This window comes from Ceratotherium simum, chromosome 28 (genome assembly GCF_057802395.1).
Source record: "Ceratotherium simum simum isolate JZ-2026a chromosome 28, ASM5780239v1, whole genome shotgun sequence".
Classification (NCBI taxonomy): domain Eukaryota; kingdom Metazoa; phylum Chordata; class Mammalia; order Perissodactyla; family Rhinocerotidae; genus Ceratotherium; species Ceratotherium simum.
Window position 1 is genome coordinate 2,463,169 of NC_141927.1, and position 17,308 is coordinate 2,480,476.

Below are 17,308 nucleotides of genomic sequence, written 5' to 3' on the forward strand. Positions count from 1 at the left end.
CCCATTCTGCAGGACTTTTGACTGTTAAAACTATTAGTTGGCTCAAGACGATGAGTTCAAATAGGACAGAGCGATAATGTTAAAAAATTTCTGTGAATCCTTGAAAATTAACTCTTCACCTCAACTTAAGACTTCATTCTTTTTCCCCTGTTCTTTCTACATCAATTTCATTTTTGCCTGAAGATGGTCCAGTTAGCCACAAGGATCCCCATGGTTTTCCTCTGTAGTTCTGAGACTGTAGTACAATGCTGCCTAGTGTGTGTGGAGGTTCCTCTGCCCTGTGGAGTGCTCAGGGCCCGTGGGTTCCTGTTTCTCTGAAGCAATGGCTGAGAGTGACAGCATGTCTCCAGAATCTGACTCAGAGACGCAAATCTCTTCTTAGGTCTGAGGGTTGTGGAATTTCCCCAATTCCTGTGGAAAATGCCTGCTTGGGGAATGAAGAAGTTCAAGGTATATTTTTGAAATAGAGCTTGAATTGAGCCCATGATTACCATCATGTGCCAACTAAAAATCCTTTCCTTATGACTCTGTTAATTAGCAAAAAGAGATAATCTATAATCACTCTTTCCTCCATCCTCACCCAACTGCTTATAAATCAACTAAGGAGAAGTCAAAAAAGGGCTAATTTTTATTCACTGCTAACTATATAGTAGACACTTGATGAGGGTTACCTCACTTAATTCCAACTATCCTATGAGAGAGTTATTACCATCTGTCCTTGACATGTGAAGCAACTGAGGTTAAGTCCCAACACCACACACTGTGAAGTGCGAAGCAAGATTAAATCCAGCCTACTCCTGTTTGTCCTACCATACCACACTGGCTCTGTTGGCAATATTGATAAATTATTTTCAATCCAATATGGTTTTTTTTCATTTAATATATTCAGATGCATCTTTTAAAAATAAATATTGAATTTGTTGGTTAACTCAGAGTAGAGCAGAAAATCAGAATAAATAAGAAAACTTCACTTGAAAAGCATTCCAGTTGACCAAGGCTCTACCATTTCTAAAATAGAGTTTCTAATAATATTTTCATGATAGTATACAACATGCTTTTAAAATTAATGATGCACAATAGCAATTTAAAACAGGATATTAATGAAAGGGATCATGTTTTATATATTTTAAGGATTGTGTGCTAACTGGTTGAAAAGACGAACATCTTCCTGAGTGGGGACACCACTAAATTATGAACAGCTAGAGATGTACAACCATTATTCTCTTTTCAAACCATTGTACTATTTTCTGTGATTTCTTAGGCAGTATTAGAAGAAAGTCTAGGGCTGGCCCTGTGGCTTAGCTGTTAAGTGCGCCCGCTCCGCTACCTGCGACCTTGGTTCAGATCCTGGGCGCACACCATGCTGAGGCCGTGTCCCACATACAGCAACTAGAAGGCTGTGCAACTATGACATACAACTATCTACTGGGGCTTTGGGGAAAAAAAGGGAGGAGGATTGGCAATAGATGTTAGCTCAGAGCCGGTCTTCCTCAGCAAAAAGAGGAGGATTAGCACGGATGTTAGCTCAAGGCTGATCTTCCTCACAAAAAAAAAAAAAAGGAAAAGAAAAAAAGGAGAAAGTCTAAATATTTTTATGGCAGACATTCTGTGACTATGTGGAAATTTGATGGGAAAAAAAGACTGAAAAAGGAGAGTATAATCTTCAATGAAGATAGTTACAGCCAGATGTTTATAGTTCATTGATTGAAATACAGATTGATAAGAATAATTGCTTCCTCTTTAACAGGGTGAAACATTCTGTGTGCTGCCCTTGTTATGCCAGGCCAGGTGCAGCTGAGTCCAGATGTTAGAATCTAAAATCTTCCCGTTTCTATCTTTCCTTCTCTTTAATATGTTTTTAAATTAAAAAAAAATAAGAATACAAAAAGAAAAACACAAATTGGAACTATGATTTATAAATGTTTTATAAGTTCTTCTCAGATGATTTTTTTCACTTTTAAACATTTATGTGACTGTCTACATTTAAGACTGTGCAGTTTATAGAAACAATTTTTTCTTAGAAATGCATAATAGTACAAAGAAAAATATCTTTTTAATTTTAACAAAAAGAACGTGCAGAAAGGAAAATGTCCTTTTTAGTGAGTCATTTTACATGAAGAGTTAACTTTCTGTCTCATTTTACTATAAATGCTATAATGATATTGTTATTATTTTCATTACTTATCTTATTGCAACGCCTAATAAAATTCATTCTTCCAATTGATAGGAAATATTTGAGTAGGAATTTTTAAAATAGTCACCTTCAAATTTTCCGAGAATTTTCACAGAAAAAGGTAGACCAATTATCTATTGCTGTACAATAACAAATTGTATTTCAACTGCAGGAGAAAGTACTTTTTTTTTTTTTTTGTGAGGAGGACTAGCCCTGAGCTAACATCCGATGCCAATCCTCCCCTTTTTTCTTGAGGAAGATTGGCCCTTTGCTAACATCCTTGCCCAGCTTCCTCTACTTTATATGGGACGCTGCCACAGCATGGCTTAACAAGCGGTGCATCTGTGCGCGCCCAGGATCCAAACCTGCAAACCCCGGGCAGCCACACGGGAGCGCGCGCACTTAACTGCTGTGCCACCTGGAGACCCCGAGAAAATACTTTTTGGTGGCAATTTTATCACTCAAATCCCGATAAGGACAATGGAAATGTGGTAAACGCTGATACAGTCCACTTGCCATTTTTATGGCTGCTGTGCCCAAGGACTGGCTTCTCACAGAAGTGTTTCCAGGTATATATATATATATATATATATATGTATGTATATATATTTATTTGTCACTCTAGCAGTCAATGACCCTCAAGGTGTCTCAGTGACACTCAGGGGTCACTCTCACCCTTCCAAAGGGTCCTCAAGTCAAAACAGTTTTCATAATAAAACTGAAATACGATTTGCCTTACCCACCTTCGTGCTGTCACCAGGTCCGGTGGAATTTCCAAAGTCTCAGAAATGTGTGACAACAGACCACAGGCAGAAGCTGACAGGAGAAAGCAGTTGTCTTCTGTTAAACCAGAAATTAGAGAGAATGGCCAGATTGTCAAGCAGGGCAACAGTCTTTGTTTTGAAAAATATAGTTTTTATAAAAATATGATTTTCATGTAAATATGTAACATAGTATACATGTATTTATTTGTATATAAGTGCATAACATGTAAATATTTTTAAATTTTCTCAATTTAACTTTCAAAGTAATGAATTTTGATAGGTTTGAGCAGCATAAGCCAAACTCTTGCAGGTCCTTAATAATTTTTAAAGCTGAAAAGGGGTCTTGAAGCCTAAAGATTTGAGAAACAGGGTTATAATCTATTAGTAAAGTTTTCTCCACATTAAGGGAAAATATCCAGTCTATTCCAAGAACTCAAACACAAATTCCCTTTGTAAAACTCATCTTCTAGTGTGCCATTTTTATCTTACTAAGTTCTGAAATCTTGTGTGTGTTCCACATTTAAGGTACCTCTTCATTTGGACGGGCCACATCCCACTGCTCAGGTCACCATTTGTGGCTGGCACCTGTGATATCGAACAGACATACTTGTAGATGGTGTAATAATGCTTTGTTACATTTAATTTTTTAACAAATACACTTATCAACAAATTATCTTAATAGATATAAAGACATTATAGCAGGACAAGCACAAAGGCTTGCTAGCTTTCCTTTTTTATCGAACTTTACAATGTATCTGGTTATATTTGTTTAAAATCCTTTGTCCTTTTATTATATAACCCCTCTCCTAATTTTTTACAGTCGATATTAGTTATAATTTACAAACCTGACTTGGAGACTTTCAGGTACTTCTTTTAACCTTGTACCCACACGTTTTTGTGTTTTCTCTCTTGCTAAAATGAGACATTCCCATTATTGGAGACGGCACGTACTGTTCAAATTCCCTGTTGGCCTGAAAACACCTGCGTTTTACCTTCTCTCTTGAATAGTAGCTTAGCTGGTTACAAAATTCTAGCTTTTCAGGTATTTTTCTTATCCTTTTCAAAGACAGTTTTTCTTGATCGGAAACCTGCTTTCAGTCTGATTGTGATTCCTTTGTTAACTTCACACACTTTTTTTAATTAATGATTTTCTGACGTTTATACGCAGTGATTTATTTTAAGGTGTTTTGAAAGTTATCACAACTGTATTAAAATAATCACTTTCACTTTTAATTTATTTTAATACAAGCACCTGATAAAAACGAACAAGGTACAACAATTGAAATTCTCCCTCCCGGCTCTTTCCCTATAAATCCATTTCCCTTTACCAGACTCAAGAACTAGTCACTGGTCTTGGAGGATTCCTCTGGAGGAAGATTATTTGGGAAAAAAATAAAAGAGTAATGTAAAGTTAGTTTTACTTTCTACACATAAATATAAGCATTCTGACTACACCACTCTTTCCCTTTTTCCATTTACATCAAAATATTTGAATATTTTTGCGGACTTGAAGCTATAGAACTGTTATTTTTTACTTTGCAATTTATTAACATTGTGTTTACTTAACTCTATTTTTTTTAATTTTTCTGCTCCCCAGTAACATGCCTCCCTCTTATAACCCTACTAAATTTTTCCATCATTTTATTATTAAAATATTCAATCTACCCTTATACTGAAAAAATGATACATTGAGCATCCATACGGTCTGACCTAGATTCAACAGTTATCATTTTTCAGCTTTTGCTTAACCATTTGAAAATATATTCAAATATCATGACATTATACCACCAAACACTGTAGCATATATTTTCTAAGGACAAACCATTCTCCTACATAATCCAAATATTATTATCAAACACAATAAATTTAATATCAACAATAATATTTAAATTCCTTTTCAACTAATTTAATTTAAAATTAATACCCAATATTAATAAATTATTACACAATATTAATAATACAAAATATAAAATTTATAATCTAATTTGTCCTATTGTACCATTAATGACCATAATATGTGCTTTTCTTTTCAGTGAAGCACCCACTCTGAGCTTTGTTATTAAGTCTCCTTAACCTTTTATCTACAGACCACCCTCTCTCTCTCCCTGTCTTTCATGAATTGGGGTTTCTAAATGGACCAGGCAATTTTGTCTTCTTTAATTTTTGCACATCTGCATTTGTCTGATTATTTCCTCATGATTAAGTTCTGGTCAAACATTTTGGAGTTAAAACTACGTAAGTAATATTTTTTCTCCTCCTCTGTGCATCTTATCAGGAGGCACACGATGTCACTTTGTCCCTTTTGATGACTTGGTTAAGGTGTTCTCCACCAGATTTATCTATCTATTTATATATTTATCTATCTATTGAAAAGATACTCTTTCCATTTGTAGTTAATAATTAATCTGCTGTGTGATATTTTGATGTTATGTGAATAGTCCATTCTCCAGCAAGCATTCTTTCACCTAGTGACTTTGGAATCAGTTGATAATCCTTAAAAGAATCAATCACAATGGTGGTTGCAAAATTGGTGATATTTCTAATTATTTTACTCCTTGTATATTTATTCACTGGTATTCTTCTGTAAAAGGGCATTTCTCCCTCTCTACTCCTCCCTCTCTGGCTTTCTGAAGCACTGATGTTGCTGTGGACTCATGGAGGGTCATTCAACCTTAGGACCAGGGTTAGGTCATTTTGGCCAAAAGACTTGACACATTGTATCCATGTTTTTCCTTCCTGGATTAAGCAGCAGAGCCAGCTCTAATGCTCTGTGACTTGTGGCGATATAGTAGGAGGACTGTGGCTGTGCAGTCCTGGGGGTCAAGCTAATTTCGTTGTTTTTCTCTTTTCTTTTAAATGAAGTCTTTGCTATGAGCTCTGGGAACTTAAAAGTGGAGCACGAAGAGGAAAAGAGAAAAAGGTAATACATAGAAAAATAAAGAGAGGGAAAACAAGCTTGTTCTTTGGAGCCTTAGAGAATGGGGCCCCGGGCAGGGAGCAGCGTGTACGCGCAGCCGTGTGCTGAGTGCCACGAGAGCGTCTAGCAGCATGTTTCAGTTCCAGAGAGGGCGGGTAGGGGAGAAAGCAGAGGACAGAGAGAAGTGACTGCATGCTAGCCCTTCACCCCGCTTCTCCTCGTCTCCAACTGCACTCCCTATAGCAAAGGGAAGGAGGGGAAGAGACAGCAGCACATAAAAGCAACCTGCTCTGGGGGTGTTTCATCTTCTTGCCCCCCCACTGCGTCCATGTCACCCACAGGAACGTTCAACCCAGTTTCCTCCACCTGTAAAACAGAGGCAGTAAAGGTCTTATTTCACAAGGTTCTTGCGAAGATTAAATGATATCCTCCATTATACTAATAAAAACGTCAAACATTTATTAAGTACTTAAAATGCACCAGGCACTAGAACATGTGTTTACATATATTACATTTGATATTTATTTAAATGCAAAATGTTAAAAAGCCCTTAGCACAAAATATCTATGCAATGCATGGTACCCATAATTATTATTATGGAAACTGTTCTCAGTCTATATATCTCTTAAAAAGAACAATTGGTTATCCATGTCAGTATTTTAAAAGAATTATAATTTTTCATAGACAAAGAATGGATCTTTAATTTGTCTCCATTATTTATATCAGACACTTGTATGCATTGACTTGTATATATGCACAGAGCATCATTCCCATCTGTTGGAATTCCCTGGATTGCGTTTTTAAAATCCATACAGAGAAACAAAGTCTATAAGAGTGATGCTAACAAATTCAGTCTTCATTTTAGGCAAGCACCAAATTTAATTAGCATTGAAATCCACAAAAATGCACAATGTTTATGCTCTCCAGGTAATGCATGTTCTGTTTCCATTTTCCTTTTTTCACAAATACTGTCAGTACATGTGAATCTCTGCCTTGTTTTTACGGATTCACACTGTGTGTAAATTACAAAAAGAAAATCATATCAGAAAATTGTATGGAGATTGTTCTCAAGTATTTTAGCTCAACTTGCCAGAGGGGAAATGAGAAGCCACCACAAGGCAACTTAAGTTGATTGCACCTAGTGATAAAAATCTTAAGAAATCCTGGCTGGATGACAACAGCAGATCTGATGGAAGTGGAGAGTATGTGGGCATGGGAATCAACTGTGGGCGAGTTTAATGAGATAAAATGTTTTAAAGTGGCTTAAAGTGATTTTTTAAATTGCACAACTTGAACTTTCACAGAAAAACAACTGTTTTGTAAGAAACGGAACTTGGGAACAGTATTTATCACTGTTGTTTTTTCTCCAATGCTATGTGAGTCTTTCTTTGCTGAATTCACAACTCTTGATTAAAAGAAAGAGCCACTGTTATTTTTCAGGTAGATAAAAATATGATGATAAATATGTCATCAGTAATAGACAAATACTTGTCTAAAGCAGAAGTCTGGGAAAAATAAAAACTGAGATGAACACTTGCATTATCAAGGGCAAATCTATCTGAGGAATGAGTTGTTCATGGAGTTCCCAATAGTGGCCCCCAACTATTTCACTCTGAGAGCATACTGCATTTCACTCAGTGTGGTCTATAAAATACTGAAGAGGTGGCCATCCTCACCCTAAACATACACCCAAACATAAGTCCCACCAATTACACTTCCTCTTGAGGAGCTACAGATTCCTATTTCTCGTTTCAACCCCTCCTACTTTCCAAGGTCAGACCTTGATGAGCAAGCTCTCTCTCTCTGCTGTTTTAGTGTTTGTTTGTTTGTTTCCTGCAAGCTTATCCTCCCAGATGAAATAATTTGTGGAGAAAGAGGCCAAGTTCATTTTGATTGGCCTCAATGGAGTTTTTTGTTTTGTTTTAACACAGATACGGGAAATTACATTTATAGAAACAGGAAATTATTCCAAGTCTCGTAATTGTTTAACTTGGGAGCAGAAAATTACATTGCTTTCAAGTTTTATGTCCTTCAAATTTCAAATTAGTCCTTTCACCTAAATCTGAATCATGAGCCCCATGTTCTTCCCATCATGTCCTCTGTTACATATGCAAGGGTACCCATTATGCTGATCCTTTTGTTTGTTTATTTGCCTATCAGATCCTTCTAGAATGTGATTACCAAGAGGATAGTGTCCAAATCTATCTGGTACATCATTGTATCTCAAATACTTAACTTGGAGCCTGAAAAATGCTTTGTGCTGATAATTACAAATGTATCGCTAATAGATAAATTTACTTTTCCTGAATAAGGATCAAAGAGCATAAAGACAGCAAATAGAGGCTGTCATGTGATCTACAAGATAACATATATGTAGGAAATTATTTTTGTCCGTTATTTATAAGATTTCATGTAAAACATCAGGTCCATTCATTGAATTGTGAGTTTTATCATGGTCGTCCCATATTCTTCCTAGAGAGGGCATCCTATTTGAAGTGCTAAGTTATGAACAGTATATCTGTGCTAGATATTTCTGTTGGCATTCTTCCCTGAGCACTGCTTTCTGTGTGGTCCTCTTTATTGGATTAGTTTGATGTATGGGAAGCACATTCCACCAAATTCCCTGTCAGCTGGATCATGAATGCAGCTTACTTTTTTGTGTGAGACACTCTCCTGAGAGATTTGGATGTTGGGAGAGAGGCTGACAGCTAGAGATATGCATAGATTATAAGGGTGCCATACAAGATATAAAAGGAAAGTCATATTTAACTAGATAAAACTAATCAATTTAAATGAATTTATATGAAATTCTAAGTCAAATATATTAGCTTCAATCACTGAAAGATGGCTTAGTGGTTGAATAAATTTAGGTCTAATTGATGGCCTATGTCAAATACACTTGCGGTATTAGAACATCCTTGATATAAAGTAGAGAAAGAAATTTAAAGACTTAGATAGAAATGTTGAAGTGGATTATCATTTTCAACTCCCACTGGCCACCTCGCATGACATCTCAAGGATAGTCCAGTGGTCCCTCCCTTCACCATCACCGAACATTGGTGGAAAATCCCAAGAACCTTAAAAAGCTAAGCAATAACTGAATTCTAAAGGCTAGTGATGATGGGGGAAATGACATCCCCCTACAAGGGGTGGAAAAAAAATCTTACTCTTTGTATGTATAAAGCGCGGTACATAATGGGCATATATATGTACATACAGTACATAAATGGGCATACAGTATATTGGTATTAAAATTTCATGAGAAGGAATGGTGATTAGGAAAAAACATTTACAAAGGCATCTTCAGGGGATGATAATGAAAAAAAGTTTATGAACACTGAGCTAATCCATACTGCCCATCTCCCGACTGCAGTGCACACTGAGAATGCAAAGGTATGAATAACGCACAACCCCTGGCCTCAGTGAGTTCTTACAAATCATCTGGGAGATGTACAGACACCAGCTACAATAAAAGGCAAAATAAATGAAAGAAAAGCACACATTTTGTGATGTCAAAATACAGGAGGCAGGGTCATTCTTTGCAACCAGAACGTGCGTTCTCAAGGAGGTGATATTGCCCTCCCCAAAGGGGGCAAAAAAATCATTATTTAAAAAAAATTTCCGCTTCTTTTTTTTTTAGATCTTTTTTTTTGTTCATTTATCTATTGGGCTGTTTGCTTTTTCTTGCTGATTTCTAGGTACATTTTATTTATTGAGGGTGGTAACCGTTTCTGTTACATACTTTACAAATAGATAATATCTACTTTGTCTTTAAAGGTTCAGCTCAGCTGACTCCCTTCTCTTCTTTGAGATTCTTGCTGACAGCTCCAGTCCACACTGCTCCCTCTGATGACCCACAGCGCTGAGCACACATGCCCTGCAGCAACTCCTCTTTGCATATGTGCCCAGTCATCCCCTTCTGCTTGAAGGCTGAAATGGATGCCATTGAAGAAAATCTTTTAGCTCCTCCATGGAAACTCTCTGGTTCTGATTGTGCTTCAAGATGAGAGTCAACGTCTCTCCTGTTCTGTCTATGATTCTCTAGCACAGTTGGACATTGTCTTCCACTCAGTCCTGAAAGTTATCAATACTGCCCTACCCCTGGCCTCCCAACGCCTTCAACAGCCACTCCAACTGAGCAACCACAAGTCATACTGTAAGTTATCATGAGGCTGGGTCTGGCCAGGATGTACCATGCGCCCCTCACCCCAGTTCCACGCAGGTTCACACAATAAGCAACTCTATGCCACAATCCTGTTCTGAGGGTTGTATCCCCTGGGACCGTTTCTGTTTCAGAGCCAGTTTCTGTTACTGCATCAGAAAGCGTCCAGTCAGGATAAAGGAGACCGCTCAAGGTTTCAAAGAAAGGAGATTAAAGTTGGGTTCTTGTTGACACCATGTTGGAAGGGCTAGAAAGCTGAAGGGTGAAAGATTGGCTTTGAGGAGGGAAAAAAAAAAAAAAAGATTCAGAAAAACTTTAAAAATTACGCATTTGAAATATAGAGGGAGGATAAGATATTTCTTAGTCCTGAAGGAGCAGTCTTGGAAACAGACAACAAAAAATAGGATATGGTCACAGCTATCCATCTGCTTTTAAAGAAGTCTTGCCCTAGTAAGTACTGAGACTGTTATTCAACTCAATAAAACTTAGAATAAGCCTGGAAGAGATTAGGGCTGGAAGGAGCCATGGAGTGTAAGTAAAAGGATCAATGTGGGTTGTGACTGATGGGAAAGCTTTGTTGATGACCTGATCGTATTTCCTGGGTGGAAATGAAGGTCAGCTCATGTTCTCTCTCAACTTCTCTCCATCTAGCTCTGTATCTCTCTGAGAAACATTAACTACACATAACTTAAAATTATTTTCTCAAGTATATATTCATCTCTGTGAAAAATATTACTTGTTTTCTCTCACAATAACTGTACATCTGGATGTGACCTTATTAAAACCTACTCCAACATTTGATTTATAAAGGCTTTCAACCAAACCTATTATTTATAATTCATTTGATGGCATAAATCATTTTGCAGGTCAAAGAAGTTTGAGACCTAACTTTACAATCATTGCTGCTCTGATAATATATAAGCACAGTTTGAACTATTTTAAACTAAAATTGAATTTCTGTCAACTAATTCCTGAGATTTTTAATCTGACCTATAAATTGTCAAGTCCCAACAAGTATCAGCCATAAACATATGTAAAAGGAAATGAAGAAAACGATTTCAGTGGTGATACCAGTTAATTTGGCAATTATCACATGGTGATAGGAAATAATGTATTTCATTACAATTATTAGGTGTTTATTATGTCTTGTGGACAGGAGATGATATTTTGCTTTGAGATGAATCACATTGGAAATTGCATGAAAATGACAGAAAGTTAACCATTTTCACTGTTCTCTATATGTTTTAAACAAAATAAAATTCAATTTCTACAAATGCAGAAGATGGACTTCTTAAGATAGAACTTTCAAATATGATAATTCGTGTTAACACACAGAAACTTTAATTTTAAGAAGATTCATTATACGAGATATCTTCAAAGTGAGCCAGTTACTTATTAACCTGACTACCAGTTATATTTTTAAGCTTTTGAAAGGGTTTCGTTGTCTTTGCAAATACTATTTCCTCTATACCAGTTGGGTGTTGGTGTAATTGTATGACTTCTTTATGCCAAATAAATTCACAACAATTCAAAATGCAAACAAATAGGTCAATATTAAGTCAAATGACCAAGATTTAAGGATGACACAAGAGGAATGGTCAGAGAGAGAGCAGATGCCAAAGGACATAAAACAGACTATTGGGAAGAAAGGAGATGACGTTTTTCAGGTACATGAAGGGCTCTGAAGTCAAAGAGAACCTGCCTCTACACTTTATGATATACACGGGGAATATGGGGAAGTTACGTGGGCATGGATTTAGGATCAGCGTGAGAATGAATTAGCAAGATTTCGGATCAAGAGGGGAGCAATCCCTCTAAAATGGTAGACTCTAATGAATCATTTTTCCACTTTTCTCTCACACACATCAAAAAAGTTGCCAATACTAGATAACAGAGAGTAAAAATGTATGGGTTTTTGAGCCAAGACCTTAACATCAAAAGATGGACACGTCCATGACTAGAAATCAGAAAAAGTATTCTAACATCATAGCCAGAGGGAAGTCCAAGTATAAAATGTCTGCTGGTGTCTAGAACTGGAGACACTCTGCATGGTTGTGGGCTGGAGTTCTGAGGCGCACACAAGGGAGGAGTTCTGGTTGTGCCTCTGTTGTTTAAGGAGCCACAGCTATTATCTACAGAAAGACAAGAATGATAATGATTTCCTCAGTTGTCTGTGAAGTGAGCAGGAAATACAGAGAAGAGAATTGCTCCTTCTATTCCTAAAAATGTAAGGACATCTTGCCAAATGCCCAGGGTTATGAGTAGAAAAAGAAACCATCCGTGATACATTGGGGTTCCCTGTTTCTTCCATGTAGTGCTAAAACCCCAAGGAAACAAGTGGGTCATTGAGATACAGGAATGCTTCCAGAGCCTGGACCACTCAGCTTGCAGAGGTTGCTGGAGCAGAAGAAGGTGAGCCCATCACAGATTAACAGCTGTGCAAGAGGTAAACCACCAGAAGGAAGGCTGAAATGTAATCGCCTCTCCCCAAAAATAAAATAAAAAAATTAGGAGTGAGAAATCAAAATAAGCATCTCCAAATGTTCAAATAGATTTTTAACAAAGAACAACAAGGCAAGATCAAAATAGTGTAAGAATTAATAAGAAGATGTAAAAAACTGTTTTTGGAATGAAAAATAGAATCGTTGGAATTAATAACTCAATGAATGAGTTGAAAGGTGGACCAAAAATTGCTATGGGAAAGTATTAGCAATTTATAATATAGAGCATAAAAAAAATGCAGATGAGGAGAAATGTAGAAAATATGGAATTTATATAAAGGTGTAGAAAGAATAGGACAAGTAAATTCAACATATATTTCATAAGAATTCTAAACAGATTTGAAAAAAGAAAATATTCTAAGGTAATGCATGCTAATTGTTCAGAAATGAAGAAAGGAAGTGAGTTATACAAAGTCTATAAACAAACAAAAATCCACTCTGAGAGTCGCTAAACTGACATAACTGAATATCAAAGAAAAAGGAAAAATCTTAATAGCAGCACACACACACAAACACACACAGACACACACACACACACAACCAAACATCTAAAATGGGAAAAAATTAGACCAGACTTCTCATCAAAGCATGACGTAACAACACAGAGGAATAATGTGACAGACTCCACTATTTGTTCAAACTATATGCTGTCTCTCTCTGGGGCCCATCTCTTTGGGAAGAATGTATTTCTTATCCTTAATTAGATGCATAATAACTAAGAGATTTCATTGTGTGCAAATGCCACTTGAAGACCCAGTGAATGATCATGTTTACCTGCAAGGAAATCAAATCAAGAAGGAAGCAGTATGATAGAAGAACTATTTTTGAGAAAAGAAATTAGTAAAAATGTTTATTAAGTTTATTTAAGAGTATAGTTTATAAAGAGGTGGAAAAGAGAGATATTTGAAAACAAGGTTTACACAATGTTATACATATGTCAATTATATCTCAATAAGGCTGCAAGACAATGTAAAAATTAAAAAATAAAAATAAGATAAAACTACAATACCAGAAAAATATCACGGTTGATGGCAGGAAGGCGATAAAAAAATTAATGCATTCTTAATTTCTTGTATTATTGCAGAAAGAGGAGTTAAGTTAGATATTTATGCTGAAAATTTACAGATTGTCATTGAATGAATAAAAATGAATGTATTATTATTTTTAAAATGCACTTGGAACATTGAGGAGAGTTCACCACATCTAGGCCACAGTGGAAGTCTCATTGTGCTCAAAATAATACAAAATGGATAAAATTCTCTGATTCCAGTTCAATTAAATTTTGAATGAGCAAGTTTTAATATAAAATTGAAAGCCACATCACCTCTAGAAACTCAAAAACAGACTTCTAAACAGACCAAGGGTTATTGTAATAAAACATCGACTCCATTTTTCATTTTGACTGCTAACAGCTCTGGATCCACACCTTCCCTCTCACCCACGGCCCTACCTCTGAGCATGCTGGTCATGAGACACAGCTGCTCCCTCCTTGACATCGCCAGGAAGTCCAATCCAAGCAAGACCCTTGGCATTCCCCGGAACCCTCATCCAGCCGCACCCCAACCACAATAAAATCCCCAAACCAGTCTCCTTTGCTTGCCCTCTCAAGCCATTTTTGGACCCACTTGAGAAGCCTAACTTCTTCTCCCCCAAAAGTCTCATTATTTTAGGAGTACAGTTTTTCATACCCTCTTGGTGTTTGTGTGGCATCATCATTCTTGACATTGAAGAAAATTTTAGGTGAGGGTCCATCTTCCTTCTTAACAATGAAGTTATTAAAAAGGAAAACATTCTAGAATTGAGGAAAGAAGTAATCCAAAACATCGAGGAAAGAATTATACACCAAATGTTGTAGAACCCACTTAAAGATAACTAGAGAGGAGACAGCCTTAAATAAATTCTTTATATCAAGGAGAAATATAAAATAAGTAAATTCGGCATTCCATTAAAAATACTACGAAAAAAATCAGAGTAAATAGAGGAGTCGATGTAAAGAAACTAATAAATATGATTAGAAGTCAATAAAACATGAACAGATAGACCATAAGATTTTTTAAACCATATTTTTTGAAACACTAGTGAAATACATCTTTTTCTAGGATATCAAGCAAAAATATACAAATAAACAATATTATAGAGAAAATTAGGCAAACAATAGATACAGTAGAACTATTATAATAATAATAAAGACTTTAATCCTATATATATGAATCAAAAATTTTTCTAGGTTAATATAAATTACTGAAAATTATACAGATGAAATAGAAAACCAAAATTAAAAATATTAAAGGAACATGAATAGTTAATCACAAGTCTCTATTACCTCTATACCATCTCCCAAAATAAATCTAGTAAAGTTTTTTATAGATACATGATGGCAAACACGTGACAATTCTTTTCTTCAATAGCTTCAAATAAGGGAAAACCTACTAAAGTCATTTCATGGAGGTATTTTTGTGGGTAATGTTGTTATGAAAACTGCACCCCTCAAAAAAGGAAAGAAAAGAAAAGAAATTATAAGCCAAACTCAGTTATGAATATAAATGCACTATATTGTTAAAATGCTAGGATATTGAATCTAAAAAATGTATATATATGAATAAATAAGTTTTATTTTAGAAAGGGAAGAGTGGTTCAACATGAGCAAATCTAGTATGTGACTCACTACATTAACAGAATAAAGAAGAAAACAGTACTCAGTTGATGCAAAATATTGTTCAAAAAATTGAACATTTATTCAAGAAAAATAAAGCAAATTAGGAACAGATGTGAACTTAGATAATGTGCTAAAGTGTACGTCAGTAAACATGGTGAGAGTTTAAATCGATTCCATTAGAGCCAGAGGGATACACGCGGAGCCATGTTACTGCTCCTGTTCAAGACTGAAACAAAGACCAGTCACTCAAGAATACCAGGTGTGCCATCGTGAATCCTCATTTTGCATAGTGATGAATTTGCCTCCTTGCTAAAATTTATTTGTAATCCCAAATCAGTACTCCTGGTGCTTTTGTGGTCATTTGTGGTCATGCACAGACAGAGTGGTGAAAGATTCGAGTCTCCCTACATGCACGTGCTCAGCTGGGGTCCAACAAGGCCACACTTCCTTCTTGTTTCAGCTCCTAAGGTGCAGACAGGTGTCTTTTCTGCAGTCTCCTTGGTGTCAGGTTTCTCACGCTCCTGTACTTTTTGTTAGTGATTTCACTCTTTAAAATGGCCTCCAAGTGCAGTACTGAAGGGCGTCTAGGTGAAGCGTGAAGCCTACTATTGCTAACGCAAGACGGTGGTGACGCACCCTACAGAGGAATTACGAGTGTTAGATGAGTTTCACTCAGGCCTGAGTTACTGTGCTGTTGGGCTGAGTTGAATGTTAATGAATGACTAATGTCTATTAAATAAAGTGTCTTTAAATGGAAATACACATAAAACAAGTGGATGTATTGATCTTTTGACAAAACTGTTGAGACCTAAGGCTGGCAGGAACCGCCCCTGTGTTTCCCCCGGAGCAGAGGTCTGTAACAGCTGATTTCGTATGTGTGGTGACCGTATAGAACACAATTACTGAAAATATGAGGATTGCCCGTATATCAACTGTCTTTACTTGGAAAGTATTGGTATTGTCCAAATAATTATGATAGAGAATTTAACACAGGTAACACACATGTATATAGGGAATCAGAAACCCTGAAATGAACCTACATTACAGATGCAAATCTAGTTAACATCCAATGAGTCATTTGCATTTTTATGGACAAGTATAATTTGCATTACTATCAGTTGGGTAGAGAGAGTTGTAAAATAGCTCAAAGACAATGAAAGACACAAATAACCAAAAACATGTACTGGACAGGACATTCAATAATCTGTTTTGACATCTAGGAAAGAAAGAAAAAAATTATTTCATAATGTTTGTGACGTGAATAAATAAACATTTTGTACAGAATCAGCATGCCAAAAAAATAGTGTTTTCATACACCAATATTAAAAAATTGGAAGATAGATTTTAAAAAAAGATAGAGTTCTTTCTCAATATTAGCAAAATGCATAGGGTGCCCCAGTAAAGGGTGGTGACAAATAGAATACAAACAAAACCATTTTATAGAAGGATCTGAAAATGTGATATATAATATAGTTTTACTGATGCGAAGCTTCAATACACAGATATTCTGAGCTCTCCCAAAGAAAAATAAAATCTCACAGACATTTCAATCAAAATCCCATTAGGACAAACTGATGCTGAAATTCAAATGGAAAATTAAAACGGAAAAATATCAAAAACAATCCTGAGAAGAAAGAAGAGTTCCTTAAAAGATAGTTAAAATTTGGTAATATTGAAACAGTAATGGGATAGCTGAATACACACTCAAGAATATGTGAGGTATAAGAATATGACAACATAAAGGAAAAGACTCGTAAGTATGAAAATATAAAAGAGAAAAACATTTTCTACAACAAAAGGTGCTACAAAGATAGGTATATGGAGCAGACTTGGAGGGAATGTTTGCAAAAAAAGTAAAAAATAAATAACATTTTAAATAGTAACAAAAAGGATTTGCAATCCAGACAAGGCAAGCCACCTCATGGGAGAAGATAGCTGCAATATATTAATTAACAAAGAACTCATTTTTAGAAAAATACATAAATTAAAAGAACAATCTGTTGGAAAAATGGGAAAGAGAATGTGCCCAGGCACTTCACAAAAGGGCAAATTAAAAATGGGAAAATTTACCTCAGTATGGTAACAGGATATAACCACCAGCCTGGCACATATATCAAAGTCTGATGATACTGAGC